The sequence below is a fragment of the Nycticebus coucang genome, chromosome 17 (assembly GCF_027406575.1).
Source record: "Nycticebus coucang isolate mNycCou1 chromosome 17, mNycCou1.pri, whole genome shotgun sequence".
NCBI classification, from domain to species: Eukaryota; Metazoa; Chordata; class Mammalia; order Primates; family Lorisidae; genus Nycticebus; species Nycticebus coucang.
The window spans coordinates 20,808,533-20,836,462 of NC_069796.1; the positions used below are offsets into that span (position 1 = coordinate 20,808,533).

Consider the following 27,930-nt stretch of genomic DNA (forward strand, 5'->3'; position numbering starts at 1 on the left):
ACAAACGAACTATAAAAAATAGGGGAAAGTATTTAAAAAAAAAAAACTCAAAAATTGTTCTTTTTACAACACAGCATGCTATTATTTCTTTGGCTATGCAAAACCAGAAAACTTTCCTTCTCAAGATGACCCATTTTCTGTATATACCACACAATCGGACCCCTTCTTGTTGAATCATTTATACTGAGTTAACACCTGGATCCTTGTTAGAGCTAGTAGGTGTTTAGGACAGCTGAAAGGAGATAGCTATTTATAATGCTTCAATAAATCACTCCTTCATTCAGTTAAAATGTAATTTTCCAAAAACAGGGTGTCAAAATATTTAAGAGGATGGGAATGTAAAATGAAAGCATGTTCTCTATAGATCACGTCAAGGGTGACACCAATTCTATCCACATCTTGCTTTTCTCTCAAGAGTTTACACCAGGCCCAAAAAAAAAAAAAAATGTTTTATTTTAACCAGATGTGAACAAATTAAACCCAATATTTTCGAGTATTTTTAGTGCCATGTGATGTCATCCGATTTTATATTTTCTACTGAAGGATAATGTGTGTTTTTAAAATAGTGAAGGCACTTTCCACGTATATACCTAGTCTTATACGTGATAAATTACAATAAACAAATTACAACACTATAGACAAGCTCTTGGCTGTTTGTTGAAAGCTGGGAGAAAATTTTTGTTTTTCAGTAGGAAATGGAATGAGAAGCACGTGACATGTCTTTACTAGTATTCTAGGTAGTCCTTATTTCAGGGACTACCGTCCTGGTCAAACAGGTTCAAACAAGCATTGCTCTGTCCATACCCTCCTAGTGCTACAATCGGCTTTTCCTGAATGCCAACAGAGCTGCCTGTGCACCCCCAGGTGCTGCCTGGAGTCCCCCTGCTTACCCCGAAAACCCAGATTTTTAAACAACCAGTTGCGCCTTCTTTCTTGTTAGCAAACATTTTCCATGAAAGGCTCACACAAGACATCCCCGTTGCCACTGTCCCAATAGTGCAGCGTTTCCCAGGATCTTGGTGCCACTCTTGTCACCTGGAACTAGCAGGGGCGCAAGGGTGCCCCGAAACCCACCAAGCATCACTTCCTTACACCCTTCTCTGGGGCAGCTTCAGGCAAGCAGCCATACCCTGGAACAAGAGTGTGGTCCTCTCTGGTTCTGCTGAGTGAACTTCTCAGAGTCATCTCGCCTGGGAAAAGGATTTCTTAAAAACCATTTAAAGCTTTCCAGAGGGCAACAGCCAGACGGTCGTGAGCCAACGGTACCATAAATGCTTCCACTCCCCCTGATTTCATTTCGGAAATAAAGAGGCAGTCACCACTGCAGGCGTGGCTGACGTCTCATCCATCAGCCGCCCCCACCCCACCCCTCAACAATTAAGAAACGATAAAAGTAAATATTACTGGGGGACGTTTGGTACATTAAAACGTTGAATTAAAAAGCCATTATTTCAGATCAAAATCTCCATCCACCACCCACACTAAAGCACACAACATTCCGGGCAAAACCCCCTTGCCCTTCGCTCCTCTGCGAAGTGCTCGAAGGTGGGTGAGCGGGGGGAAGGCTGGGGGCGCAGACTCGGTGCCAAGGCAAAACAGTCTGCCCAGGGCTTCTCAGACACAGCAGTCCTTAGGACCCCGGCCACCTTCCGCGTTCCCCTTTCCCCAGTCTCCTTTCCCAGCCTAGGCTGGAACCCTGGAATGGTGGGGGACCAATGAGGTGGCCCGGGCTGACGCTCTGCCCACGGCGAGGGGGCGACTTCATCTCCAGGGGGAGAGGCTGACACGCCAGGGGGGTGGGCAGAAGGGAAAGTGGGAGGGGGGGCACGAAGTGGGCGGGGAGGGGAGGAGAAGCCCAGCCGGGGAACAGCGAAGGCAGTCGAGGTGGAAGAGCCAAAGGTACAGAAGAAAGAGCAGGTTGGTGGACAGGAGCCGGCGGGCGGCCCGCGGGGATCGGGGCGAGGTCGCGGCGAGGGAGGGGCGTGGGCCGGGCCGGGGACGCGGCGGGGAGGGTCGCTGTCACTCAGGCCGAGCGGGGCTCCCCGGCCCGGGGGTTGGGGGGGCGCGGCAGCCGGAGGGCGCGGAGGCTCCGGGAACCCCGGCGGGAGCGGGCGCGCCCCGACCCCGGCAGTGCGCCCCCCGCGCGCCGAGTCGCCCCGCGCCGGCCCCGGGCCGCGGTCGCCCCGGGGCTGCCCACTCGGCGCGCGCCCGTTGGGGGCCCGGGGGAGCGGCGCCCGCGGCCGGGCCGCATTGTGACGTAGCGGGGCCGCGGCAGCGCCTCCGCCGCCCGCCCGCCGGGGCCGCTCCTGCTCCCGCCGCCGCCGCCGTCCACCCGTCGGTCCGCCGGTCCCCCCGCGCTCCTGAGCTGCCCGCGCGCCCGGCGCCCGGCGCCCGGGGTGAGTCCAGGTCCCCGGCGGGCGCCGCGGGGAGGCGAGGGGGGCGGCGGCACGGGCGGCGGAGCCTTTCCAAGTTTGCACCGGGCTACCCCGGCGGGTGTCGCCCATGCCCCGACCCCCTTTGTGCCCCACGTCCCCTCTGCTCCGGGCAGCAGCGGCGCCTCTGCAGGAAGGGTTCGGGGGGAGGTCTCTATAGTAACGGTGGCGGCGCAGGGGCTGCCAAGCGGCGACTTCACAGAGGGAAGGGGGAAACCACCCTCGCCTGGATTTCCAGAGGATGGTTCTTTTCATTTCCCGCTTCGTGTGGTTCTTATTCTCGCTGCCACCCGGGATCCTATCGGTAGCAGGGATGGGCAGTGCCGGCTCCCGTGAGCTGAGATCCGGAGGGGCCAAGTAACAAGAGTAACACCAGTACTAGCAACAATAATAATAAACGGGGAAGGGGGGCGCCGGTGCTGCTGCCGGTCAGCGCCCGCTCCCCGGCTGCCGCGTCCCGGCCGCCCACTGCCTCCCTCGGCTGCTGTCCTGCGTCCGGGGCTGGTCCGCGTCGATTTCAGCGGGGACTGTTCCTCTCTTGGCCTTCTTTCTTGGCGATGACTTTCATCTGCAGGTGGTAAGTGAGGTGGACACAATTTTGACTATTGTCTAATGCCACGTTTTGTTTATTTCATTTTTACGAAAAGAAAAAAGGGAAAATTATGAGCCATTGCTGGCAGCCATACAGTTTCCACAGGAAATACTAGCATTCTTGGAGGAACACGCTACTGCTTGCAGCGAAGAAAAGTCTTTAGGAAACAAAAAGGCGGCGGCATTGTTGCTCATTTTCAATGGACCGCTAGGAGGGGAACCGTGTTGTTTTTTCCTGTGGGAACGTTGCTTGCCCTGGGAAAGTTAATTAAGGAAGCATTACTGTCGGTGTCCGTTTTTCACGTGCTGAGGGCTGGGCCCCCCTGCTCTTGGCTATTACTGACAAGTGCCCATCAAAGAGCCCAGAGCACAGAGAACCGTTGCAGGACGGTCTCGCCACACACCACGTGCCGTGGAGCCCTGCCAGGGTGCAGTTTGCAGAATGAAATAAAGGCTGTCTGGGGAGGTTTATGAGGATTACATGTGTGCAGAGGATGTCAGTTCTCCGAGGTGTCACTCTAAACACGTAATTTTCAAGCACCACTTTCGTTACTGGATAGGCAGGAAGGCAAAACCCTATTTCTCTTATTATGGAACAGACATCCCAGTTGGGAATGGGTTGAAATCTGTATTTCATTTGTACATATTGAAATTTTAAGAGGCAAAGAGAACAAGGTCTAGGAAAGCAGTATGCTGATATGTACACATCTGGGGAGAGAGAGTCTATGGCTGTTTCTGATGCATCTCAATGTTAAATTTAATTCAGCACAGTTAGAGTGTAAGGAGACATTTCTAAGGTGTATTTAAACCTATTTGAAAAAAGATGTGACATCATGGGATCAACCAGAAATCTCTCCAGAAGGGAGTATTAACTGAGTTTACCTATAGCCAAAAATGTATGTATTTCCAGGTATACAATCAGAAAGAAAAACAAGAGGTTTCTCTTACAGATCTTTGGGTGTCTCAGTTAGAAATAAAATATAAAATGGGATTTTAAAAAGAAAGGATGTAATTTTTAATATAAACTTCATTTTCCCCGTAGGAAACATTTCACGAAGGAAGGTTTCAGATAGAAGATTTGAAATGATGATGCATTCATTAATTTGACATTTACAATTTGCTGATGTCTGAAAGGAAGTGACTAAAGCAAATGGATTTATCTGTCTCCTATGTTGCAGCTTTGCTAATTCCAGGCAGATGTTCTGTCTCAGGTGTACAGTGGAAATGCGGAACAGAGGCCAAGAACTTTGTATGTGCTTTTGTTCTGGAAGGAATTGTAGCAGTACTTTATTGCTCTTAAGAGGAGGGAAACACAAACATGTAGTACAAATGATCTTTGATATTATCAGAAAAAGTCTGGAGCTTTTTTTTGTGCCAAATTTAAGGCATGTCTTGTCAAAAAATGAAATCTCCCAAGAAGCAGGTGCATCTTTATAAGAAGCACAAGGGAATTGCTCTTTTAAATGCAAAATCTAATTGAACAGCAACATGAGAATCAGTAACACTTAGAATAGAAGCTTTGCTTTTTGGCAGTCTGTCAGGTTACAGTTGCAAACCACACAGGAGAAATTTGTGTCTTGGGAAAAAATAATATCCTGATGAAAATCAAATAGTTGCTTCTGAAACTTTTGCCCTTATATTTTTGTACCCCCTGATTGGTAAGCAGATTCACTTGCAGGAAGCAATCTTTACTGAAAATGAATCAATAAATTGGTTGCTAATACAATATATGCTGTTTATGATTCTGTACTTCATATAAACTAGATAACTAGATTTTATATTTTACATTTTGCATCTTATCAGCTTTTTAAAACCTTGTAAAAGTAATGATCAAAGCATGTGTTGAAATGATGATTGTTAATTGATGTGATTGATAACTGGGCCTTGAAAAAGTACTAACTGATTCCTAAATAGTTATTGTGTACTCACGTTGTACATATGCTATAACACTACAAAATGAAAAATCTCTTCACAAGGAAAATGTAAGGGGAGAAATAGGACCCATGAAAAATTAAATAGTGATGCAAAGAACATAAGAACACATTTTATAATTGAGATACTAAATAGCAATTGAAAAAGAAATTCTTTGGAGGAGAAAGTGATTGAATCAGTTTAGATGTTATATTGTTGCAGGAAAAAATCCCCCCAAAACGTAATTACTTAAAGGAGCTATTACAACTCATGATTCTGGTGGTCAGCAATTTTGGGCTGGGTTCAGCAAGATGGCTCTTCTGCTATTCTTAGTTAGGTTTTCCTCCGGCATCTTCAGTCAGCTGGTGGAATAATTTTGAATGGCATCATTCATATGTCTGGCAGTTGTCACACAGTTGGCCAGGTTAACAGGTGACAGGAACATGTACATCTCATTCTGCGGCATACTACCCTGGGCTTCTTTATACAGGTGTCAAACAGTGTGTTAAGAGCAGGAAAAAACAACCCCCAATATAAAAGCAACTTTTTGTTTGTTTTGGGGGGCTGTTTTTGCAGTTTTGGTTTTTGGGGGTTTTTTGGTTTTTTTTTTTTTTTTGGCTGGGGCTGGGTTTGAACCCACCACCTCCAGCATTTGGGGCCAGCACTCTACTCCTCTGAGCCACAGGCACTGCCCTACAAAAGCAGCTTTTAAACCTATGTTTGTAACACAGTAGCTATTCTTCCATTAGCCACATCAAATCAAAAGTTCATCCCAGCTTCAAGAGGCAGAGAAGGACTCACCTTATGATGATAGGGAGCTGGAAAAACATGATAGGTATTTTTTTTTCAATCTCCTGCATGTTTGTGGATACTTGTTGCTAGCAGATGTTTTCTGCTGAGAATAATATAAATTAGGAGGGAGTTAAAGCCTGCTTATGGACAGCCAGAATTACATTAATTGAGGAATTGTCCTCCTTGACCTGTAATCTTTGTTCTATAAACCACAGGTGGAAAAGACATGACATAATGATAATAAAATGTTAGCCACATCTTTCTGACAGTGGAATTGAGATGGTTTGGAAATAGTAGCTTGGTGGCAGAATCAGCAGAGTATTGTTAGGTGTTGAGGAAGATTCTGACAAAAGTGAAGACCGAGAAAATGGAATGGAAGGAACCAATCTGGGACATGCCGTAACCATGATTAGATGACTATTACAGGGAATTACTGAAAGCAAAAGTCAAAACCATTCTGAGATTTAAAAAAGCTTAAGTGACTGAACAAATGATTGTGCTATTGTGAGAAATAGAAAAATCAATAAGTGATTAGGGGAGAAGAAAAATTCAGTTTCAGAAAGGTTGATTAAAAGAGATAAATTGAATGCAAGAGTACTTTATAGGCTGCAGGGTATGCTGTTAGTGTTAGCTACTGTTGAGTGTTTAAATCGCTGTAGACTATTATATATGTTAAATAGTTAGATTTCTTTAGTTGTAAAGCAACAGAATTCCAGGAAGCACCCACACCCTTAAGCCAGAGCATTGACTGACAGTACACAGTGGGGAATCAGTTGGAGCTTCTCAAAGGAGGTTGGAGCACTGCTATCATAAGAACTGAGGATAGAGACACAGGGTGATACGACCAATAATGCTCACCACAAATGGGCAAGGGAAGATTGATTTGAGTCTAGGCATGGGGACGCACACAGACAGGACAGGAGGTAACAATTTAGGCATATTTACATAGAGATGTAAATGCATTAATAATAGTTGGACCCATGCTGGAGGTGGGGTTTTCTCATGGAAAGTAAAGAAAGAATAGAGGGCCTGGCATAATGCCTTATCCAGACTCCTCCATAAATGTTAGTGGATGTTATATTAGAGAGCAGAGGAATTCTAAACACTTTCTGCTCTTTCACCTAAAAGCTCATTCAAGGTGCTGCTTCACCAGCCTCATTTTATAGATGGCCAAACCGAAATTCAGATGGTGCCCTTCCCACCAAGTGCAGCTGGTGGGCCAGACAGAAACACCTGGCCCCTCGACTTCACGCAATTAGTCTTGAACAGCACACACAGCTGCTCTTTATGGATCGACCTTGGATGGACCAGCTCAAACCCAAGAACACACTTCTCTAGTTTTTATTGCAGAAGTCTAAAAACCCTGAAGATACTCAATAAATGTTAATTGAATGAGTGGACGTGCCATTATCTAGCGCAGTAACAGTTTCTAAAACAATCTGGTCTGGCTTTTCATTATTCAGGATAGAGTTTGCTATAAAATCCCTAAGTGCCTTTTGTAGACTTAAATGTTTTAAGGCACTTTTGTCACAGTAAAGTAGGCCTTTTTAATTCACCACTCATAAAAATAAACTTGTTTCTTTATTGAAACACATTTCTCTTTACTCCTTACATTTGTCAGAACTCTTGGTTACAAGTGAGAGAACCCACTTTCTGCTTGGTCAAGTAGGAAAAGTCATACATATCTGGCTCCAATAAAAGACAAGGTCAGAAGGGATCAAGTTCTGATTTCTTCTTGTCTTAATGGTGGCAAAATTGTCATCCACAGCTTTAGGTTTAACCCCTGCTGGAATAGAGAATTGGGGACTAACTATAATTAGACCACTTTGATTGCATGTGCATGTCTGAAGCAACTCCTATGGCACAGATTTGGACCATGTCACTGGATTCAGCCTTGACTGTGTGCCCAGTGTTAGAGACTGCTGGAAGGGGCAGGTGGTGTGTGTGAGGAGTGGCGGGGTGCAGGAGGTGGATGGGAGTGCATGGGAGAGTGGTCAGCAAACCCCTCCTAAACTATATGACTTGAGAGCAGGGAAGGGTGGTTTTGAAAAAGCAAATATTGAAAAGAAGAGAGAGTGGATGCTGTGTAGGCAGAAACAGCACACAGCTACCCTGTTTCCCCGAAAATAAGACAGTGTCTTATTTTAAGGTGTGCTCCCAAAGATGCGCTAGGTCTTATTTTCAGGGGACATCTTATCTTTCCTGTAAGTAGGTCTTATTTTCGGAGGATGTCTTATTTTGGGGGAAACAGGGTACTATTCCATCTGTTTTCCCTGAGGATATTCAGTATCATCCTGTCACTATACCCCTGGGCCAAAAACCTGGGAATGATCTGGACCTGACCTTCCTTCCCCCTTTCCTCCTCCACCCACTCAGTCACTAGGATGCTTGCTTCTTAATCTTCTCTTCCTCCTTTTAGTTTAGACCACATTTCATTCTTCCCAAGTTGCCTCTAAAAATGTTGCCTTCAGTGTCTCTGCTTCCAATTTATCCTATTACCACTGCCAGAGTGCTCTTCCTAAAGACCAGATAGATACAATCAAAGCCTGTAGCTCCCTGATAAGAACCATTCAAAACCTTGTGGTAGCCCTGGGAAAGTTCAAGGTCCTGACCATGAATTCCAAGGATCCCCAGATAAGCGTCCTGCCTCCTGTGGGTGAAGCAGATGGGTAGACACCAGTGTGTTCAGCAAAGCCTTCTAACTGCCTGCATTATCCTCATGCTGGACTGACCTGTGTGATGTTAAAAAATTCCATTTTCTCTCTTATTTTATGCTGTCGTCTCTGTGGAGTATTTCTTCTTTCTTGACTTTGAACATTTACTTACCTTTCCAAAAACTCAACCCAAGTATTACTCTTTCATGAGCCCTTTGCTGAACCCCTCCTCCCCCAGCCCCTGTGTCATGCCCTACTGTGAGGCACAGCCTTGGATAGACGTGTCTGTCTCTCCTCTGGACTGACAGTCTTCAGGGATAGACTGTGCTTTTTCATCTTTGTACATTCCTATACTTAGTACCAGTGCCTCTTACATGATATGTGCTCAATAATGTTGACGTGAATGAATGAAAACAATGAATGCTGAATCATTAATCTTTAGGCTTGTCAGGCAATTTTCTTTTAGGTCAGTGGTTCTCAACCTTCCTAATGCTGCAGTATTAAAAAGGGGGTCGTGGCCCACAGGTTGAGAACCGCTGTTTTAGGTATATTCTATTTCCTTGAACTTGATTTTCACTTTTGCATCCAGAATACTGGCTAGGAAGACAGGTTCTCTTTCAAGTTGGTGCTCAGACACATAGTCAACAGTTTTCCCAACTGTCTGTGTGCTCGTTGTTTACTGGGTCACTAGTAACTGCCTTAAGATGCTGAAACATTTCTGTCGTCCAAGGTAAAAAAATCTCTAGGCTAAAGTCTGTGGCTCAGAAACCAAAGGAGGAATGAGTTTTCTTCCTGCCATCAAAGATGATATTTAATAGTTAATATTTATGAGGCACTCTGCTTTGGGTGCTTTCCAGATGACTTACAAGTAATTACCTTCTTATTTAATTCTTACGGCAGCCCTATGAAGGAGGTGCTATGATTATTATCCTTTCTACATGGGAGGAAGTGAAGATTTAGAGAATCCAAGTGGCACACTCACCCCTAAGCTCCCTCTTCCTGGAGATGGCCAAACTGCCATACACTCATCTGGGTAGCTGAGGAGTAGAATCCAGCTTCCACTTGGCTCTTCCAGTTCATCTATTATGATTATTGTTCTTCTTCTAGGGAAAAGTGACTACCTCTTAAGAATAAAATAATCCAGCTGCCTTCCTTGGCCATTAATTGTGTCAAAAAGACTATAGAAAAAGATGTATCTAAAGAGATAAGGGCTCTAGAACTATAGTTGAGATTAACATGAATTTATTTCTTCTTTTTTTTTCCAGACAGAGTCTCACTCTGTCACCCAGGCTAGAGTGCCATAGCCTCAGCCTGGATCACAGTAACCTCAAACTCCTGGGCTCAAACAATCCTCCTCCCTCAGCCACCCAAGTAGCTGGCAGTACAGGCATGCACCACCACACCTGGCTAATTTTTCTATTTTTTGTTTGTTTGTTTGTTTTTTGGTAGAGATGGGATCTCACTTCAGGCTGGTCTCAAGCTGCTGACCTCAAGTGATCCTCCCACCTTGGCCTCCCAGAGGGTTAGGATTGCAGGCATGCGCCACCATGCCCAGCCTAACATGAATTCCTGCTTTAGCAATTCCAATCTTATTCCTGTGACACTACTGCTGCCCAATAATAAAAACCTCTTACATGCTGTGTATAAAATGCAGGTCTCTTGAGCAGCCATACAAAAAGCTGGATTTTGAGAGTCACTCACAGAGGTATTCTATAGACACGTAAAAAGGACTAGACGTTTTGGAAGCCACAGAAGCTCTGTGGTTCCCAACCTGTTTTCAGTCGGAGAGCCTTTTGAGGTTCTGATGAAAGCTTTGGATTCTTTGCTTGGAAGATAAAGATGGGCACAAACACACCACTTTGCATTTAATTTCAGGGGTTCGAGGATCCATTGAATCCCATCTATGGATTTCCTAGGACTCCACAGACTCCAGTTTAAAAACTCTGTTTAAAAGCTGACCCAGAAAGAAGATACTAGCCATTGTTATGTATTTAGCATGTAACCATCAATTAAGTGTTTACCACACACCAGCCCCTTTTGAAAAATGCATTACTGCTAACCAAGCCTCTAAAGACGTGCATTATGAGCCTAGTTTTAAGCTAAAGGGGAGAATGAGATTCAGAGAAGGAACTTACCCAGAGTCTGCCAGCTGGCAAATGGTGAGAATGGAGTGAAACTCAGAACCCAGGTCTAAATCACTGCTGCTTCACGCTGCTCCCATGTTCATTCATCTTACCAAATGTGGTATATGACCTGCCCGGTGAAATTTGGAGCCTCTGTTGGTCCTGACTTCCCTTGGCCTTCAACTCCTCTTGTTGAAAGTAGATTGACTACTTCTGGCACAAGAGCCTTCTGGACTGTTTCCAGTGCAGGAGCAGTTGAGGACGGGGAAGGTCTCTGCTAACTCTCCTCTTTCACCTGTCACGACTTCTTCACACACCAGGGCAGACGACATCACTAGTGTGATAGCACCACTGGTTTGATTCCTACCTGATTCCTGACTGCAGTTTGCACACTTGGAAACTTTAACTCAACAGATGTTCAATGACAAAAATGACTGCAAACCCTCCATGGGATTCCCCTTCTACAGACATTTCCTGGGCTCTGGGCTCGAAGCTACAGTCACAGCAGTGAGCAGACACATGTGAACCGAGAGCTCGTGGCACTTACATCTAGCTTATATGTAGTATCTTGCCAGGAAGGAGGCTAATAAATAATCTAAATGAAGTGTGATAAGTTTTATGAAAAAGGAAGTATAAAGGATTTATTCTACTCAAGTTTCTCCATTCTTTGCAGCTTCAAAACTCTTTGTCACAAAACAGTGTCTCCTTCTCCAGCCCTTCCTTCCCCCAGGATGTGTAGAATGCTTTGTGTTTCTGGAGACTTAGGGGGTGGAGTCCCAGGCAGAGCAGTTAATCTCAGTCTCCCCTTTGCAGATGAGAAGGCAAGAGTGACCAAATGACTTAACCACGGACAGGGTGAAGACAGGGGGGACTAGTTGGTCTTTTCCCCAGTAGAGCATTGCTCACTGTACAACCCCAGCTCCTTCTGATTTATTTGAGAGGTTATTACCATCACTTTTATATTCTTGCTCTCTCTTTCCTGCAAATGAATCTGCAGACAAGCACTGCTCAGAAAGCAGATGCCCCATCAGTCTCTGCTCCCTCTCTGTTGCTCCGGCTGGGTTCCCCTGTGTGTTTTCTTTTCTTTTTCTTTCTTTTTTTTTTTTGCTCCATAATTTCTTCTCCCCATGGGTCTACCCATGTCCAGGGCAGTGTCCCCAAATGCAGTGTTGTGACCACTTCCACTGCGCTGGCAGATAGAGATGTAATAGGATCCAAAACTGTGAGCCAGAGAGGTAATTTCACATTCACATTTTCTGGTAGGGACCTTAACAAAGTTAGGGAAACAGGTGACATCAATTGTAATATATTTTACTTATTCCAATATAGCCAAGATAATAGCATTTCCATATGTAATCAATACCAAAAAAAGTGAACTAGATACATTCTTATTTTTTTATACTAAGTCTTTGAAATTTGGTGTGTATTTTATACATACTTTAAGAATAGCCACGTTCCCAATGCTCAATGCCACAGGTGACCCCATAGTGGACTACAGGTTTGGACTCTGAAGAGGCCCAGGGAGGCCCAGGACTCACTCAGCCACCATCTCCTCAGTCTCCTGCAGCACTTGGCTCAGACATGATTGTTGCCCCTACAGGGATGTACATGGCTGTTTGTGTTCTTGAACAGCAGTTATTTGTTACTTTCCCATCCCCTGCAAATGGAGCAATGCTTAGCAGGGCCACGATTGACTGGGTACAAGGTGAATCATCAGTGAACCAAGGAGGGCATTTGTGAGCCCAGGAGCTGACAGGTTGCTATGTGGAGGCTCATGTCAGCAGCCCCTGCTCACTGGCTCTGCTCCCCCATCCCAGTGTCACCCAGCACTGTCCTATACCACTCGCCTGCATTTGAGTCAGACGAGTGGACAGGAAGCCTCTCCGGTCACTGGTGTAGGCCTCTAACCTGAATTGTGATGAGCCTGTGCACATCTTGTTTAGCTTTTGGTTTCACCTCTTATGATATCAAATACTGGAGGAACTTAAAGCAGTCTTTAACTTGTAAGTCTTATTTAATAAGATGAGGGGGGGAAAAAAACAAAGAGAACCCACCAAACACAAAAACAAAAACTCATCCACTGAACAAGACTTCTACTGAGATTCCAAAAAAGGCCGACTGACATCTAGAACATAAATACGGGAAAGACCAGCCTGTACCAGGAATCTGTCAAAGTCATCATAGTGTGGCTTTCTTTAGGTTTTCAGTAGTTTTAGAGTCATCATTCTCTTCCTAAGAGAATATAAGATTTATACCCTAAGTCAATTTGCCTTTGCACACACACTATTTACATTTTGCAAGTGCTTCTAACCAATGTGCATGTATTTGCTCATCTACTTTACCCCCGAAGATAAATGTCACTAAAAATAAGTTGTACAACACAGTCTAAAAGATGGGTACTCTCCTACAACCAAACCAACCACGTATTCAAATAAACCCAGAGTTTGAAAATGTTGTTTGATCTTGTAAATCATATAAACTTTTTAGAAAGGGAATTTTTGTCTCAGGAAAGAGTATGGTACCTCAAGCCCACTGACACAGGTCATTGAAATGGAAAGTTAGGTAAGGTCTAACCTCGGTCTTACGGGTGATTACCAGGTTCAAGGGGAGCCCCCATCGCCCTGCTTTGGGTTTTCGTTTGTGAGTGCATACAGGAAAAATAAATCCTGCTGCCACATACAATGTGTTAGGAGGATGAATGAAGCCTAGAAAACGATTTGAACAATTTCTCCAAAAAACTATTTGGAACAGTTTGGGAGTGAGGGAGCCTGCCAGTATGTTTGCAAAGTAAAATCTTTAAAGAAAAATCATAGCATACATCATATAGGAGATAACAGAACATTAGCTCTGTTTAAGTAATTTGATGATCTCTTCTTTAATAGGACAAAGATAGTTCAAGATAGAGTTCTGCATCTGTTGGCTGAAGTTTAGGGAATGTTGCTTTCATTTGGGTTTCTTAAAAAAGAAAGCATGCCTCTCTGCAACTCACATATATTTCTTTAAATGTGACGGCTCTGGTGTGCTGTGTTGGTGTAATAGAAAACCTATAAAAAGACTGAGAGCTACTTTTGAATTGGCTCAGTGAACTTGGACTGGATTTGTCAAAGTGGTGAAAGGTTTAAAGGAATTTTCATAAATGAGGTCTCCAAGCTGTGTTTTAACCAGAGAATTCCAATGAACTCCAAGGCCTGTGAACTTGGAGAATAGTGCCTCAGAGAAGAGCCGTCATATCAAGATGAAAATAAATGATTCATTTTCATTCCCCACGTTCTGCAGACATAAGCACACTTAGCCGCTGATAATCATAATTTAGCAGCGCTGTTGTGCACTAAAAATACCATTTAAAAGCCTAATCTTTAATTAAGTTGAGTACTCACAGATTAGCCTGGTTACAAATCTTGGACACTGGATGTAGTACAATGTTTACCCTTGTTGCTAGGAAATACAGCAGAGCTCTTTGAAAGTTAACAATTGATTTGGTGAGAAGAATGATGTGTCTCCCAGTAACCGACTTGATCATTGCTTCTCTCTTATGTAATGTATGTAAATGCTTTTCATGCAGCAGAAATCCTGCAAACTCGGATTTTGCTGGCAATAGAAGCACAGGTGCGTGAACCTAAATAAACCTTAAGAGCATATTTGAAAGAGTAACTTTTATCTAGAGATCCTGGATGAAATAAGCATCATGAAGTGAGTATTTGGGTTCTAGTGAAATACGTTTTTCCATTTGTTAGAATTATCAAGAGAATAAATTGCTCTTTAAAATCTAATTATCATGAGGGTAACTGATGGCTTTGCTTCCTTGCCATTCATGGAAAACTTATATTAAAACAGAAATTTGGTCTATGTTGATGGTTTTCCAAAATTATTCAAACTTGCATGTAGGAAACCAAAGCTGCTTTTCTTTTCTTTCTTGCCCAGACTTTGGGGAACCTTGTTGCATGACACATCATGCAATAGTTTTTTAAAAATGCGAAGTTGGTGTTTGCACAGCGTGACAGGGAGTAGCTATTCCAGCCCACTTGCCTTGTCCCTAAAAAAGACGAAAGATCGCTATGTGCTATTTCAGTCAGGATCACACACGAAAGGTCAAAAGCATAACTAAGAAAAAAACCTATGGTGACAAATTCCTATTTGATCTATTTGAAGGAGGTCCTTACACAAAGGGACTGGCATTTCAAAGTGGAGAGGGGTCCTTCCTAAGAGATGGAAAGTAACAGAATACTTTTTATCATCTCAAAGAATGAAAGCAGAGTTAGAATGACTTGTACATATTACAGGATTATATCCTTTATCCAAACTCAAGACAATCTGGATAGAATTAGGGCAGGACATGCTGGAGGCCAGGATCATGACCTCCCTCCAGCGTGCGTGCCTGTGACATCTTTGTAACTCACACATTTTGATTGCCGTTTGAATAATTAATTGACTCCTTCCCATAGAAAGCCAGTTAATGTTGGTCCTTAACCTGTGCAGGTAGCTAGCATAGAATTCGGTGTGTACTGTGCAATCAATGTAGCTGAATGAATGAATCCTTCCACTTGTCTTGCAAATAAATGTGTGCCTACCATAAGACCTAAGGCTTACTCCATTGTAGTTAATAGAGGTTAGGGGCTTACTTTTGCAAAAGATACCATATTACCTGTGTTACTGACACTCAGAACAATCCGCAGCAGGGACTGTAGAAAAAGTGGACAAAATGCTGTTTGAAGGAAGTTTTCATTGCTCAGCCACTAGTTGCAATAGGTGGTGGAATTCTAAGTTTAAGACCTGCTTTTACAAAACTATTGCTAGTAGGCAATTTGGATCTTTGACAATAGGAGATGAAAAAGTAAGATAAAACTGACACACAGATTGCACACTTTTTTAGGGTATTAATTCCAGTCATCGCCAATATTTCCCAAAACACCCAACAGCACATAAATGGCACAGAGATGGTGGCTACGCTGCCAATAGCATGCTGGTTATAAGCATGGATTGAACCTCAGACCAAGGCCACACATGGTGTGCGTGATTTGGGACAGCTCACTGAACCTCTCAGTATTTTGACATGGTGTCTTCCCATTTTTACCAACAAACATTTATGGATTACCTCATTTATTCAAGGTAAGTTTTAGACACTTAGGATAAAATGTAAATAGTAGGTATCAGATCTAATTGACTTTTCTCTGCCAGCTCTGTGTGCTCAGATGGCTGCCCAGCCTGTGGAATGAATCAGCAGGCTCCTTTCTTCTCTGGGTCCTCATTGGCTTTGCCCAATGGGAGGAATCACCAGGAGACTGGCAAATAGATGGGGGAGTTTGGGCTATTTATTCCCTGGGCTGCCTCCTTATCAGGTCACTTTGCTGTAAGGCAGGCCATACCTGCTGGCAGGCAGTGTGTCTGAGGCTGCTGTCTGGGTCCTGGTAACTGTGCCCTCCCCACCGACACCTAAGGCTGATAACTGCTCCCCTTTCGTGTTACTAGCTCAAGGTACTCCCCCATTTCTTGTTATTCCTCCAGATTTTGGCCACACCTTTGCATATAGTCCTTTTATTAAATAACCTTCACATTGCATTTGAGTGTGCCACCTGTTTTCTGTTGGGAACCTGGCTGATGAAAGTGATTATCTGTCCCAGAGGACACTGTAGGAAAGGCATGATTTAGGTAGAGTTTAGTACAATGATTACAATGATTCACGTATATGCAGTCAATAAAGTTAAGTATTATTACCATCATTAGCTTTTCCTTTTTTATTTTTGGAACTATATATATACTTTTTTTTGACTCTCCAGATTTCAAAATTTACATACTAAGATTATTTAAAAGCATGTTAGTTATTTTTCTCATCATAGTTTAAAATGTAAATCTTTTTTATAATTGAAAAGTAAATTTATTTCAGGTTTATGTGAGGGTACAAACAACCAGGTCAAAATATTTGATTTTGTTAGGTAGAGTCCCTCTTATGGGTATGCCCCAAACACTGAAGGTGTGCCAAACACCCCCACCCCATGCCCATTCAGCAAGAGCACCCCATCCCCTCTCCCTCCCTCCTTAACCCTCCCCCCAACTTGAATTGAAATGAGTTTTTCTCCAATATGGGCATGCATTAGATCATCTACTGGCTTCATATTAGTATTGAGGACATTGGATACTTGCTTCTCCATTCTTGTGATACTTTACTGAAAAGAATATGTTTCAACTCCATCTAAGCTATTTCAAGAGATGTGACGTCACCATCTTTTTTATGCCTGAATAATATTTCATGGTATGCATATACCACAATTTGTTAATTCATTCCTGAGTTGATGGGCATTTAGGTTGTTTCCATATCTTGGTGATTGTAAATTGAGCTGTGATAAACAATCTAGTGCAAATATTTTTATGAAAAAAAATGATTTTTTTTTTCCTTCTGGGTAGATGCCTAGTAGTGGGATTGTGGGGTCAAATAGAAGATCTAATTTGAGTTCTTTGAGGATTTTCCATACTTCTTTCCAAAGAAACTGTATTAGTTTGCAGTGCCACTAAGAGTGGAAAAGTGTTCCCCTCTCTCCACATCCGAGCAAGCATCTGCAACTCTGGGACTTTGTGATGTGGGCTAATCTTACTAGGGTTAGGTGATATCTCAGGGTGCTTTGATTTGCATTTATCTGATGATTAGGGAGGATGAGCATTTTTTTCCTGTATTAGCTTTTCTTTTTAACTAAGTATTGGGTTTGCAGTGTTGTTGCCTTGTTAAATTTTAAAATTTTCTTCTCTTTTAAAAATTTAAAATGTGAAAATGAGAGTATTATCTTTCCAATGTGAAATGTGAGTATGAAACAGATCCAGGGCTAAGGTCCCATGGTGCACCTTGTTTCTCTGTATGGGGTACGTAGTCACAACATGTCTAGAAAAGAAGGCTGCAACTTCAAAATCTTTACTAAATTAAAACATGACCGACTTGGGATAATTGGGTATGCCTCAAGTAATAAACCCTATTTGTGAACTCTAAATAATAACTGGGTTGAATCATAGATGGCTCAGCATCTTCAACTTCATTACTGCAAGGGCTGGGACTATACATTTTCACATTTATATCCTCTTGTTAATTTCAAAACAGATAATTCTTAGGACTACATTTTGTTCTTTTTTTTTTAGGACTAAATTTCTTTTTTTTTTTTTTTAATATTCTTTTTTTTTTTTTTTTGTAGAGACAGAGTCTCACTGTACCGCCCTCGGGTAGAGTGCTGTGGCGTCACATGGCTCACAGCAACCTCTAACTCTTGGGCTTACGCAATTCTCTTGCCTCAGCCTCCCAAGCAGCTGGGACTACAGGCGCCCGCCACAACGCCCGGCTATTTTTTTTTGTTGCAGTTTGGCCGGGGCTGGGTTTGAACCCGCCACCCTCGGCATATGGGGCCGGCGCCCTACTCACTGAGCCACAGGCACCACCCGAGGACTAAATTTCTTATAGGCTTGTGAGGGTAGATCTATTCATTTATGATCAACACTGAATAGGTGACCAGTATTCTAAGGCTGCTTTAGCAGATTTTCTGCTCATACGCTATGTTTTTCTGACCTCTGTCTTATAGTTCTTGAGACACAAAATAGGTCACGCTGATATTTAGAGTCATTTCATCTATAACTTACAGAAGTTACATGACAGATATTTAGAGTCATTGCATCTATAATTTACACTCATTGACCTGTTTTTCAAGAACGAAAACTAACAAATTCTCTAAAAGGGCAATGATGAGTTTGAAAAACAAAACATACTAAAACTTCTTTCAATTGGATAATAAATTTACCATAGTTATCGAAATTTCAGACCACATGAATGTATTGTCTTAGGAAAATTGTCCCAGTATTCTCCAACTAGAAAGGAAAAGAATTTCAGAAATGTCTCTCTCTCTCTTTCTTTTTTCTTTTCTTTTACAATTAAATAGAGTCAAGGGAGAAATAGTAATTTGAAAGGCCTTTTGATGTCAGCCCAATAAAGATTTATAGATTGTCCCTTCTGTGCAAGGAGCTGAGTAGGCAAAAACAAATTTCCTGTTGCCAGAAGATCTCATGCTTCAGGTCTCTTTTTTTCTTTTGCACTCTCTTTACGATCAACCCCGGGCAGGGGTCCTGCCTTCTGTCTTTATAAAGAATATGCTTTCACGTATTGGCACTTAATAAATAGAAACTTTCTGAACTATTTATTTATTGTCTTTGAATTATCTTTTTTGGAGGAGATACTGCATCAAAGGGCCATAGTGACCTCCCAGTTGATCCTAGTGAAACCTCCCATTGCTTCATTCCAGGCTTACGTCTGTTTAGATTTCATGTCTTCTAATTTTTTTGCCTTGAATGAAACACAATCACTTTTCATTTATAGGAACTAGTATAATCGTAGACTATTGTTCTAAATGATAACACTGTTTTTCACCACGCCAGTTGTGGTGACATGAGTACCAGTGATGTGAGAATAAACGTTATTAATGGTTCATACTGGAAATACCACATTATACCAAAGAACTTGCTGTGGCTGCTTGCCAAACAAAAGTATTCGTGGGTCTTTTGAGTAATTAATGGTGTTTGCAGATGGAGGACACATTACATTATGCTGTCATTCTGTGAACATGCTTTGGTATCTTGTGTGGATGCAATGTTTTCCTTTCAGAATATTTCTATCTAGTGGAGAAGAAAAACTTGTGTATCAATAGTAGAAGCATGTACCAAATGTTATAGGTAGGAAGGAGGGAGAAAGCAATGAACTCTACATGAAATGGGGAGGAAGATAGTCAGATTATCAAAGGCTTTGTAGGAAAAGTGACATTTGATTTAAAGTTAAAGGCCAGGTGGTGTTCACCAGGCAGACAATTGAGGGGAGAAGGTTGGGGTTTGACAGAACTTGGGAAATTTTAAGTCTTTTGATGTGACTTCAAAGTAAGATAGATGGTGCAGAGTGGCAGGAGATAATGCTAAAAGGATGGTCTGAGCCAAGTTTTGATCTGTTTTCCGCTGCTTATACAGTTATATTTTCCAATTAATATTAATAAATAATCCTACATAGATTGTGTCATCCATTCTCAAGGCTTATACCAGCATCTTATTGGTGACTTCTGAAATTTTATTTCTAGTTGCAGGCTCGAGATCCTCTTTGTCTTCAGGCCAACTACATTTTGATGTTTATCAGCTCTTACAAAATCTGTATATCCAAAGGAAATTCATGACCTTTCCTTGAAAATCTTGTCTTTATCTCCACTTCCTGGTTTAGAGAATGGCCCCAGCTTTCAAAGACAGTATCCGTAATATTCTCATCCCTTGAACAAATCTAGCCTTAATCATTTGTTAAATTGTTCTCAACATTTTTTTCTCTTTTTCATGCCCGTTTTCAGCAGCAACTTTTTGGGGTTGTCATCGTTTTCCCCTTTGATTACTGCATCAGTCTCTTAACCCAATTCTGCCTCTTCCTGATCAATTCCTGCACCATGATCACCCTTGAATTTTCTGAAATTGGTTATGCTAGTAAATTTTTAGTAAGTCCCTACTGGCTTTAGGATACAATCCAAATTCCTTAACATCTCCTATTAGCCCTTTTGATTTTGGCCCTGTCCACTTGTCTGGCCTTATGGGACCTGTGTCCAACCCTCTACTCTTCTCGAACCTTATTGAATGATTTGAGCATTTATAAAATTTCCAGAACCTATTAGTCTTTTTGGTAGTTTTATATTTCTATTCTAGTTCTTCCTAGTCTTCTTACCCTGTCTGCTTATTTCTCCTGGCCTCTGCCTCTATCCAAATGGAGAAAAGTGTTTTCACAACTGTATGATGATAGATCAGGACAGTCCACATATTTCAGAAAAACAAGTGAGAATTTCAAAAGGATCTCTACCAGGGTAGAGGTGATACAAATTGATTGGAGAGAATGTATTACAGTGATTTCTAAAGATACTGACGGGGTGGATAAATAGATAAATAGAGAGCCTAGCTTGTGTTCCTTAGAACCCACTGAGGAACTTATTTAACTTAAAAATCTTAGTAACTTTATGGGCGGTGCCTGTGGCTCAAAGGAGTAGGGCGCTGGCCCCATATACTGGAGGTGGCAGGTTCAAACCCAGCCCTGGCCAAAAACTGCAAAAGAAAAAAAAACAAACTTAGTAACTTTAGTAAAACAAGCTTATTAGGATTAGAGAAGCAGCTGTGTGATACAAGTGCAGAAACAGCTTCAAAGGCAGCAGCTTGAGAGGCCAAAAGCAGGTAGGTGATGACAGAGCAGAATGGCAGGACTTTTAAAAATAGATACTTAAAATTATAAAAGCACATATAAAATTAGTAAGTTACATGGAATTGCTCAAATAAGTATGACAGTATGTTATGCACTTTAAACTTGTTTAATCAAAAATGACATTGTAAATGGTAATTGTAAGCTTAGGGGCAGTCAGGACAGAGTAAGAGTTAAAAGGACGACCCTGGGATCAGGGTGCCTGGTTTGAATTCTTGCTCACTCATTTCCTAGCTGAGGACCTACAGAAAAATTACTAAACCTCCAAAATGGAAGAACCTTCTTTGTTGGGATGTTTTAAGAATTAAATGAAAACCCAGCCTCACCCCATCAGGCTTGGAGAAAAAAAAATAATTGAAAAAAGAAAAGCACGTAGCCCTGTAGCATCGTGGGATGTGATGAGCACTCAGTGAGGTGTGAGCTTGCCTCCATGTACAACTTCACTCCTTAGCAATAGTGAGGAGGGAGCCTTCCTTGTATTTAATATTGTTGACCAGCTTTCACGTTTTATAGATGTGTTATACAAAAGATCTGTCTTGTTTTCTATTAAAAAATGGCAATTTTTCTGTACCAAGATTTACTTCCAGGAACTTTGTGTTTGTTAGGATACAGTCTAAGGAGATTTTCTTTTCCTACATAATTTATGAAAAAAGTTTCTGAGATGAGCAAATGTTAGTGGTAACCCATCATTTAGTGCATCCAATATGTTAGAAATGGTCCATAGTTCATCCTTGTTTGGCGGGAAATGTCGAGTTCATTAGTTTTGAGCAGTCTCGGTTCCTATTCATTATTTTAGCTACTTAGTAAACCATTTTAACAGAAAGAATCCTTAAAATACAGTTTTCTTGATGTCAGGAGATATAATTAAGTCTTCACCTATTTCAAGGTACTGGTTCCCTTAATGAAAATTGTCTATAAGTAAAAAAAGATTCATTAATTTAATAAAAGATTCATTAATGACTGCCTGTCTTAGTTCTTTCAGGCTGCTATGTTGATAATAAAATATCACTATTCAGGTAGCTTATAAATAACAGAAATTTATTTTTCACAGTTATTTGCAGCTGGGAAGTCCAAGATAAGGCCCCAGCAGATTTGGAGTCTTGGGAGGACTTGCTTCCTGACAAATAAATGGCATTTTCTTGCTGTGTCTGTGCACGGTAGAAGGGTCAAGGCAGCTCTCTGAGGACTCTTTAATAAGGACACTAATCCCGTTCTTGAGGACTCAGCCTTCATGACTAGTCACCTCCCAAAGACCCCACCCCAAACAGCCCAAATCGCATTGGTGATTAAGTTTCAACATAGGAACTTTAGGGGGACACGAATTTTCAGACCATAGCACTGCCTAACAGATAATAAATGATAAACATCTGTATTTTTTAACCTAATGAGGCATTTCTATTTATCTGGTTAGCTGCTTTGCCCTCCTTAGTTTCTTTGATTGATACAGACTCAACACATCTGGTGACTCCTCCGAACCCCCTAACCTTCTCTGTAACTTTTATATTACTTTTGCATTATAACACTTACCCCAACTTAATATCTGATGTTTGTTTAAACAAACAAACAAACATCTATCTCCCTTACAGAACATTAGATGATAAGTACAAGACTTTCCCTTTGTCCACTGCTATGTTCATCAAACTTAGCACAAAGTCTCGCCCATAGCATAAATTTAGTAACTATTCGTTGAATGATTAAGTGTACAGATGCAGACCTGTGCTATGTAGACAATCCTGAGCAGATAATGCTGCCATATGAGTGCATTTTTGGTAAACATTGTTTGCTGAACATAATGCAATACTTGTTGACTGTCTTTGAATTTTTCAAGTTTTGTGTTTACACAAAACTTGAAAAATATGTCAATATTTTTGAAATATGAATATGAAAGACATGTCAATATGTAAATTTAAAATCATTCTCCAATCTGAGTCAGTAATTTAACATTTTGGTATGTCTTCTTCCTTCATGTACCAATGTCGTATTATGTTTTAAGTAATGGTAGAGTGAACTTATTATTTCTCCCCACCTCACAAAATAACAGAACTAATGAAAAACGGTGACGAAAATCCATCTGGAATGAAATAAGTCACTGGCAACAATCCCCAAGCACAAACCTTGGCACATCATACCTGCTCAGTCTGTAATGTTTGGACACAGGTGAAGAAGGACCTTAAGCAAGATATAGATTTCCACCAAATTAGGTGCAATGCCATAAAAGGTATCTCCAGCATTCCTGGAATTATATGACTCTGGGAGAAATTGAGAGTGACTCTGTAAGAATCCAGGTATCACTCCTGAAAGGCAAGTGAGTAGAGACCAGAGGAGAAACCATTCTAATGCACCAGTTTAATTTTCCTTCCCCCTGGCTTGCTGGGTGAGGGAGCCTGGTGTCAAGAGGGAGAGCAGCTGCCGTTGCCCTTGAGAGCTTTGCTATGAGGCCTATTAGAGCAGGCAGTGGGGGGAGCAGGACATAGAGAAGAAAGTCTTTCTGGAAGAGTTGGCCAAGCTTTTAGGAAAGTGCTTTACTTATTTCAACCTCTGAAAACAGTCCAAGACACTAAATGATATTTGCTGAACTGAAAGGGTGAATGCTTTCTCCTAACCTATTTGGTCTAGAGACATGGCCTCTATGGAGAAAATAACCCATTAAGATTAGAAATAAGAATGAAATAGCTGAGCTTGTACAAACTTGGTGTAGTTTGCAGAAACAGGTTAGCACAAAGATAGAAGCCATAAATCATAGATTCAGCAACATGGCACTAAAGGGCATGTGTTTCTGTAATTGTAAAACGAGCTTCCCAGCAAAAGGTAAAGCTCAGCTTTTCAAATTGCTGCAGTGTCACTGCTTATTTATGAGCCCAGATAAAACTCATTTTTAGATAAATGACTAAATTGAAATACTATAATGCCTACCATTCAAGTGCTGTTATGGTTAAAAAATGCGACTATAAAAATGTCACATTATTACGGAACCTATTTGTTGGTTAGGTATTTCCTGAGTCCTGTCGACTCGGCTCATTGACTCCCGTTAGGTTTTTCTGCTGCTTGCCTTGCATAGCCAATGCACAGTAGCTATTATGAAGACAGAGATAGTCCTTTTACCTCACCCAGACCTGGAGAATCTCAGAAACTCTTTAAACCAGAGCTGATATTGTTGTTGATGATGTTAGATGACGGAGAAATAAAAGCACTTTGTTGGCAGAGACCATACTTCATTTACAAAAAAAGCTATGGTCTCTAAAATTCAAGTTCATGTTTAATTTGAATCTACCTTTTACTCTAATTGTTCTACCATTTCCCTTGGGTGCTTAAGCTATCACAGTGTCTCTCTGCCAAACTGAGCCAGGATGGAGCTTATTATATAACCTATTAAATAAGGAGCACCAGGCTGCCTGATAGCAATGGTCCTATGTTTTGAGTTCCTTGAAAGCTTTGTAATGTACTGTCAGTGCTAGTAAATCAGACTTTGTACGTTCACGTGGCTAAGTGGGTGAAATATTTACAGAAAGACAATAAGAAGTGACAAGTTATGGAAAAAGGAATATACACTGGGGTGGAGATGGATTTGAGCTTTTATTTTTCTTGATTGAATCCGAAGTACCCCTTTGAAGGTGTAGCGCAAGTTTGTACACCAGCTTTAATGAAAAGCAAAAGGGGCTTGGTTGTCACGGTACAGGAAGCACAGCAAGTTTCAGCAGGTTTCCTTAAGCTAGAACTGTGGCACTTCAGTTCTCCAGGAAACAAATTCTGGGCAGGAAGTTTATTAGGAACTGCTCTGGGATCCAACACCTGTGCAAGGAAGAAGAGTCAAAGTGGGCGGAGGAGAAGCTGGGCTCTGATGAAGTCTCACCTAAGGCCTTAGCCAACGCACAGTGAGCTCTGAAGCTGGGAGGGCCTTCAGCATTGTGCAAGGTGGAGCATGAGAGCCTGGCCTGTCTAACTCCATGCCGTCCGTCACTGGGTATAGGCTGCCCCAGACAGATGGCTCTGTGGCCAGGGGCCTTCCTCTAGAAAGCAGACAGCTGAGGGATGTGAGGCACATCCTTTCTCAGGGAGAGGATATGGAGGGAATAAATCCTTCAGGCTCGAGAAGTAATCTGGACAGTAACACAACAGTTACCTCTCTAGTCACCCACTAAAATATTTTGAAATTTTAAGAAAAGTAAATAAACGAAAGGGACATTTTGTTGTTGACATTTAAGTTATATATAGTGTTATCACAGAGGCCTTCTTCTACGGACACAATAAATCTAAGAGAAATCTTATTATTTGAATGAGCCTTTTTTGCATAGAAAGAGAAAGGACTTTATATTCATATTCTGAATGACTAACTGAAATATTTAGGTTATTAAGGGTATGTGTGTATGTTATAGATAAACAGAGCATGCCACTTTTAATCTTAAGGGCTGGATTAGGTCCTTAACATATGTTCAATAATTTAATGTTTTTAACTCTGTTGTAAGGAAGGTACTGTTGTCCTAATTCTACTGCTGGGTAAACAGAATGAGAGAAATTAAGGGATTTGGCCAAGTTCAGACAGCTAGTTAGTAGTGTAGTCATGACTCTAGCCAAGTCCTCCCAAATCATAGTCTTTTTTTCTCAGACCTATGTTGCTGTTTTGTTCTAGTCCTTGAACCTCACCCAGACATTTTCCATTTCAACCCATAGGATTCTGCTCCCAGCTTAATAATGTTACTGTATCTAGTTTTTTTGCCCTCATAGAACTGAGAAATTTGACTTTTAAGCTGAGTATTTATCTTGTGTGTCCCTTGCCACAGCCGTGGTCAGCATACAGAAAAGTGTTTTATCTGCCCTTTAGCTGGACTATAGTGCTGATGAGTGAGGCCAAGGATCTTAGGAAAATAGGACCATCCTGGAATGACTTCTCCCCTACACTTTTGCTTGCATTTAGTAGACAAGCTAACAGGGAAAAGAAATCCATGATGCACAATGTGGTGGGAATCAGAGAGTGAATGTGGGTCTATAGATTCCAAACCCTACCCTTGATTTCTTCCTCAATGGGATTAACATGGGAAGAGGAAGAATATAGATGTACACTACATTGTATAGGCAGAAGCAAAATCTTTAAACAATCCTTCATTTTATTTATGGTGAAGAGATTCTGGAACCAGTTGATAGAAATAATTTTAGTGGCCATTAGGAAAAATACAAGCATATACACTTTGAGTATGTTACTTAAATGAATTTTGAAATGAACTTAAACCTCAAATTAGAATAACTTCCTAAGAAGGGCTTCTTGATTAGAATGCCTGGCCCGTGGGTCTCTTTCTCTGAGAGAATATGGTTGACTGGTTCCCCACAGTTGAATCAGGTTACAAGGGATACAATATTTCCATGGCTCTGTGACAGTCTGCTTCCTCTGGTTTGTTTTTGACAATTAAAGTAAAAAAGTTCTCTTGTTTCTTTGTTTATTTTAATAGGGGACTGCTTGTGTTAGATAATTCAAGAGGTTTTAAAACGTTTATCAGATTTATATATAGTATTTCATCTTCTGTAATAAAACAAGGAATAAAGAGAGCTATTGTAATATTTTCAGTCACTTAAATCCTTTGATGCAAGCAAACAACAGATAATCTCAAGTCTGAAGTCTTTTATATCATTTCTCAAGCAATTATAACTTTATTCATATTACTAGTTTCAACTCAAGTCTTAATTTAATGAAGGATTTTAAGAACAATTGAACAGAGCAAATACTTCTGCAATGCAATGTCTTATATATATAGTGTAACTGAGCATTACAAATTATTTGTTATGTTAGTATTAAAAACATGATAATATTTTGAAATGCAGAAATAGGGACATAGGAATTTTAATGTGTTACAAACACATATACATGCAGGTGTGTTCATTAACAGCCAAAAGTCAGCTTTAAAATACACATTCACCGTGTTGGGAGAACTGCTCAGCTACATGTAAAAGATGGAAACTGGACTCCCACCTCTCATCCCTTACACAAATTAAGTCATGATGGATGAAAGATTTAAGTTTAAGATATAAAACTATAAAAACCCTAGAAAAGGTGTGGGGAAAACGTTTACTCTCATCTACCTAGGAAAAGAATTTTTGAAGAAGATCCCACTGGCAAATGCAGCAACAACAAAAATAAATAAATAGGACCTGATTAAACAGTTTCTGCACAGCTAAGAATACTATCAACAAAGCAAAGAGACAACCTTCAGAATGGGAGAAGATACTTGCATGCTGTGACTTTAGCAAAGGGCTAATAACCAGAATCTACAAAGAACTCAAGCAAATCAGCAAGAAAAGAACAAATAACCCCATTAAAAACTGGGCAAGAGACACAAACAGGAACTTTTCTCTTGAGGACAGATGAATGGCCAATAAACATATGGAAAAAATGCTCATCGACCCTAAGCATCAGAGAAATGCAAATCAAAACCACTTTGAGATGTATCACCTAACCCCAGTGAGAAGAGCCCACATCACAAGATCCCAAAGCAAAGGATGCTGGCCTGGGTCCAGAAATAAGGGAACCCCCATCCACTCTTGGTGGGACACACACTAGTGCAGCCTCTGTGAAAAGAAGTATGTAGATTCCTCCAAGCACTAAGACCTACCATTACATCCTGACATTCCATTACTAGGTATCTACGCCCCACAAAAAAAGACATTCTACCATAAGGACATTTGCACTCAAATGTTCATGGCAACACAGTCGTACTCACAAAGATGTGGAAACAACCCAAGAGACCTTCGATACATGGATGAATTAATAAATTGTGACATATGTACACCATAGATATTATTAAGCCATAAAAAGAAGGAGATGTTGTACAACTTGAACACATTTGGAGATCTGTTTCCTAAGCATAGTATCACAAGAATAGAAAAACAACCATCACATGTACTCAGTACTAAATAGTAAATCAACAACTACCTGATCAAAGAGAGAGAAAAATTTAGTTAAATTCAGTGGGAGAGGAGGGATGGGTAAGTTCCCACCCAACAGGCACATTGCGCGGGTATATGACACACTTCCTGGAGGAAGGACACAACTACAACTTGGACTTGAACCTTACAAAAGCAAACCATGTAACTTAATCATACGTACCCTCACAGTAATCTGAAATAAAAAAATAGACATTCACAATTTACAGGAACTAATTTAAAGGTCTACAAATTGGGTTATCATTACTGGTATTATAGAGATCAAG

General features: G+C 41.4%; 1 protein-coding gene across 6 annotated transcripts in view; it reads left to right on the top strand.

Moving 5' to 3' along the window:
* Positions 1 to 1,869: 1,869 nt before the first annotated feature.
* SNCAIP (synuclein alpha interacting protein) overlaps positions 1,870 to 27,930 on the top strand; it is a 152,151-nt gene continuing 126,090 nt past the window's right edge. For 4 of the 6 annotated variants that reach the window (XM_053567005.1, XM_053567010.1, XM_053567008.1 and 1 more), the window contains exon 1: positions 1,870 to 1,917. The gene's annotated coding sequence lies outside the window, so the exon portion shown is untranslated. Of the gene's footprint in view, positions 1,918 to 2,489; positions 3,010 to 27,930 lie in introns of those variants that run through there. The other 2 variants (XM_053567006.1, XM_053567009.1) reach the window with 2 other exon arrangements.